The following is a 5478-nucleotide window of genomic DNA, read 5'->3' as shown; positions in this document are numbered from 1 at the left end:
TGAAACGATACTTCGCCCCGGGGTGGCGTGCGGGGAGCGCCTCGGGGCGGGCTGGCGGGAGTGCAGGTCTTCGGTCGCGCCAGGCTCCGGGTCTGCGGCCGTAGACGGAGGCCCGCGGTGCGGGATGTGGGGTGTACAACAGCTTCTGGCGTCACGGTGTTGGTTCACAAGACGGTCTCGAGACTGAAAAGGTTAAATACTTGTTAGCAATGGAATTGAAGCTTCATTACTTCTTGCGTGTCTCGCCTCCGTCACCGTTGTGTGGGAACACCTCAGTGTATTTATCCCCAACATCCTTGCGAGGTCTGGAAATACCATTTTACAACCGGAATGGAGGCATAGGAAGAGATTTGCCGTATGTCGCACAAGAGACCTGTCTAAAATCATAAAACAAGTTTCTGACGTCCCAGGTTAGCATTGTAAACTTCTGATCATCTTACGTGATTTCCAGTTGCTGAAGAGAAAATCCTTTAAAGGATAATCTTCAAGTTTGATGGATAAAATGACAAAGAATAAGAGAAAAGTTCATGATACTTTTGCTAAAGATCTCTGCAGTAAAAGTTGGCCTCATTGACTTGATAAAAACAATAAACTGCTTATAAAAAATACTTTAAATTGTCTCTTGGAAAGAACCAAGAAACAATGCTTGCTTTCTCTTTCCTTCAGTCTTCAAATGCTGTACATAACTACAGAAGGCACAAGAGTTTCAGGCAGGTTTGATTTTTCAAGTCGATCGTATCCCTTTAACGCCAAAGAATCCTACCTTTCATTAAGCTCTGCAGTATGAACAAGGAGTGAGGCACAAAAATATTTGCTAATAAAGAGAGGACCCTAAGGAATTCTGGCATCTGAAGGGAAAGATAAAAAGAAGAGCCTGAAGGAGTACCATTAGCACCCAGGACCTAATTCTTCCTTTTAAATAAAACCTGGATACAGACAACAGTTAATGTGAGACTTTGCAAAAGCAGAGAAAATAGTCTTAATTTTTATGTTTATTGACTCCTGATTATTTTCCTCTACAACCATTCCTTCGCATACCTCATGTTCGAGGTGGAGCATGGGACCTCTGTGTTTCTGCAGCACCTGTTATCCTTGAGATGGCTTATCAAATCATAGATGTGGACAACTGGTACTTGACAACACCTTCAAATGTAATATTTCACATACTCATTTCGGTTTTCCAGCTCCCCCCTTGTTATATAAGAGCAATTATTTGCACTTGAAATTCTGAACATGCTGTTGTTACCAGGGCATGTAACTTGGAATTCCCAAGAATTTCCAAGAACAGAATAGAATTTCCAAGGACTAGTCAAGTATTTGTGCATAGGGTGATGCACCAAAGTGGATCAGCTAGATGAGCACTTGCAAGGATTAATAAACAAAAATCAGTGCAAATGGTAAGTTTTAAACTTTGCATTTAGGATGGTTGCAATTTTATTGTTTGACAATTTGACCGTCTACAGAGACATAATATTTCTGTAACACCCCCATTGGCTACTTTAAAAAACGCCAGACTTTGGATGACCAAGAAAACTCCTGCGTCACAACCTGAGAACAATGAGGTCTCTTCTGTGGTGTCATTTTAGAAGCTGCATGTGGTGCCAGCTCTATGAGCAGATCCCTGTGCTCTGCACAGGCCCTCAGGGGTCAGAATTACACTGGTGGCGATCTTGTTTTAGGACTAAAAGCCTGGTGAAAATAGTTTGACATTAATTTACGTTCCAGAAAACATTTTATGAATATACATTGTGAAGTATTATAAACTATCACACCAAGAGGCCATTTGATATTTTAACATGCAAGAAATGATGCTGTTATTCTTAATACTTGCCTGACTTGACATACCTTGACAAAGCCACAGTAATCTTTTGGCGTACTTGTATTGTCCCTGACATCTCTGTAGTTCAGAGGAAAAATTACGGCAAATCATCTCTAAGAATGCCAAAACTTTATTGATTTTTTTTAAATAAAAGAATTCATGCATTAAAATGTTATGAAAGACTGAGGGATCATCTTCTGACTCTTGAGGTAGCTAAAACAGGTACCTGATTTAAGAGTTGAGGCTTCTTACACAGCCATTAGACTATCCAAGGGAAAATTCAGAGCATACAAGATCCTACATTTCTAGGTTCTTAACTAAGTTAGGCACAGAAGATACATGGTATGATTAATCTATGCTGATACCCATTTATCGAGTTGGAGTAGATGAAAATCTCAAGTTATTGCCAGTAAAATATCTTCTGTGTTTCTTGATTTTTTTTTATTTATTTATTTTCTGATAGGATAGTGAGTGTGCAGTCTAAAAACTCCGGATCACCTTTTTCTTTCAGTCCTCTGCACAAACCAGCAGGGCTCAGCCTAGGCACTGTAACACCAAGTAAAATCATAGCAGTTACAAGCTGGCTTGTAACTAATGAATATAGCCTCTTCTGCTATTTATACTAATAGCTGGGGTCATGTGAAATTACTGACCTGAATGTGGGATGACAACCAGAAAGAACTTGAGAATCTGTACGCTCAGAAACATCAGTTTTCTCCAAGACTTTTTAAAAACTCTGCCTTACCATGTAAAGATGACAAGGATTCCCACATTCCTTCCTCAGAACAAACGGCTTTAGGAAAATCGATATTTCAGCCCCTGCCAGGATTTTCTATTCTAAAGCACAGAATTTACATTTCATTTAATGATCTGGAAAACGTGATGTACAAGGAGGAAAGAGTGGGTTTGTGCTGTTTGTGCTCCTTTCAGTTGTATACATGAAGCTAGAGAGGTTTATTCCTGATGAAAACTAAGGGAAAGGTCACGTTCACATGGGTTTTCTCACTCTGGAAGTGTATATCATCTCTTCTGTACTAGAAATTTTGCTAATTCCCAACAGTACTATAGGAATTTCCATAATGGATTTCCATGAGCAAAAATGGCTCTGGAAGTCTTTTTTGTTGCCATATTAGCAACACTGACAAACAGGTTTGACTACATGTCTTTCAACGAGAGGTATACAATTTGTCAGTCCTGATTATTTCTGTAAGCAAACAAGCTGAAATGCATATATATTTAAATATAATAATGGGCTTCTCAGTTGTTTGTCAGGACTTAATATGCTGGTGTTTTTTGTATGTACCTGTTGATCCTCCCCCTAACCTTTGAGCCCAGTGGCCAATTTCCATCAAACTTCACAAGGGGTAGCAGTCTCGGATATTACAATACTGAAGGTTTCAAGAACTAAAGGGCTATTAAGAGAGAGAGAGAGAGACCTTACAAGCATATCCGCTGATAAGAAAGCTAATAAGCTTTCTCCTTTCTAGCCACCAGAGGATTCACATGGAGCAGGCTGAGAGGGAAATACAGAACTACTCGCTGTCACTTGCAAATCACCTGTAAAGAACGTGACAGTTTAAGGCCCCACTGGTCTGCAATAGGTGACTGGCGCACGGACTGCAACATGGAATTGGACTTCCAGTGACTTTGGCTGGGCTACGCAGTTTCAACATTTAACTTCTGGAATAAAATCCCGCAAGACCAAATACCTGGTTTCTAATGGGGGCGTGAAGATGGTTTTATTGGCAAATCCTGAAAACATGTATTAACTGGGTGCAATGTTACTAGCAGTGGTAGTCCAGTTGGTGACAAATGTATAAGGAATAACTTCATGAAATGGTTAAATGAAAATGTGATTTATCTGCAAATAATTTTGCCCTGATGATAGCTTCAAGACTGAAGAGGAGTAGCAGTTATTCATAAATTTTCCTTCTAACATATGAGGTGCTTCGAAAGAGATGTACAGGTAAGAGAATGTCATGGTATCTTACTGTTTCAAGGAAAATCAAACAGTAAATATGCTGGTTAAACAGCTGCAGGGATAGAAAAGTTTTAGGTGAGCAGTAGCTTTCTGGGACAGAACTTAAATGGACCCTTCTTTATCCTGTGAAACTGCAGTATAAAAGAGCTAGACCGCTGTGTTATACGGTCTCAGATCAGATCTCTGATTTGATCTCAAACATGGACTATGGTTGTATAGAATGGCTTTTTGCTTACAGATTTAGCATGGAGTTTTATTTGGAAATTTTTTTGTGTGCTATTCATTTTTCCTAAGCATGGGTTCAAATTAGACCTATTTTTTCAATAATTTCTCATCCATTTTAAACATTATGAGCATTATCAAAACCGTTGTTGTCTTGTTGTGGAATGCTAAAGAAACACAATTTCAAATATTTAATTTAAAACAAATTGCTAAAATGGCCATGGGAAATCTAGCAAAACCAGGTACTGTCATGATTTTTTTAGAAGAGCATTTGTCTTTATAAAAAATACTATTTCCATTTAGCAAATTCCTTGTCTTTTTAAATTTCATATAATTCTAAGTCACTGCCAAGAAAAACTGGAGATAAATCAGCATTGCTACAAAGGAAGATTTTTCTGCAGGGCGGTGAATAAAAGAAAATCTACTAATATAATTGATTTTTAACTTTCAAGAAGCCTTTGACCTTATTGCCCACAAGAGGCTACTGAGGAGATCAGTGCTGTGATCCAGCGTCTGCTTTCATCCGTGGCATTCTTTATTCATGTGACGCCCCATTAACATTAAGGGACCTAGCAGTCTGCCCACATGAAAGAAATTGCAGTCAGTTCCGACACAGACACTGATAGGATAATATATGATAAAGTGGCACTGAGACCTGAAATATTATTCCTCACTCGAAATGTTTCCTTGTTTTCTGTTACTTGCTTGACTTTCTTTTGAGGTTATAAGCCCTTTGGGGCAGAGACCATTCTCCACAGTGCCTAGCTGTAGACTGAGTAACTAGCTCGTTGTGCTTTACAGACGTGTGTGAAATGAGGTAGGTGCATAACTGTCTGCAGAATTGGGGCTTACTTGTGCATTACATCCTGGCACAGTGCGTGGTGCCCCAGAGTTCTGGGTCCCATAACCGTAGAAATAGTAAGTCCTAAGGGATCTCTCATAATTTGAGAACAAAGCAATATTTAATTGAAGTAAGAGGAAATAAAACCAATGTGACCCTTTTTCTTAGCTCTTTTTACAATAGCGTATAATTAGTCCATGGAACTTACTATCTCAAGATACTGCCAAGCCCCGGTGTTGGGGGCAGTGTCAGGAAGGATTTGGTTAGGGAAGGACACAGCTTACAGAGGGAATGGAGTAACTTCTCCCCCATCTAAGAACTGCCCAAGTGCAGTCTGAAAAGATGCCTGTTTCATTCTCTATAATACACAAGCTAAGTTGAGGCATTGCCTATAAGGGTATCATCCCTTCCACCTCCAGGAAGCAGTGATGGACTCATCTGGATCAATGGCAATGTAAAATTTACTGTCATTGGAAAGATCTCTCCTTACTATAGTCTAAATTTTTCTCTGACTGTGTTCAGAATTAAAAACTTAGGAAAGAAAACAAGTGACTTGATGGTAGCCAGAATTTTTAATGCTCAAAGGAAAAGTTCTTCTGAAACCTGGTGGGTTGC

This window comes from Aptenodytes forsteri, unplaced genomic scaffold, assembly GCF_000699145.1.
Source record: "Aptenodytes forsteri isolate BGI_AS27 unplaced genomic scaffold, ASM69914v1 Scaffold270, whole genome shotgun sequence".
Taxonomy (NCBI): Eukaryota; Metazoa; Chordata; class Aves; order Sphenisciformes; family Spheniscidae; genus Aptenodytes; species Aptenodytes forsteri.
This window is presented reverse-complemented; position numbering follows the sequence as displayed.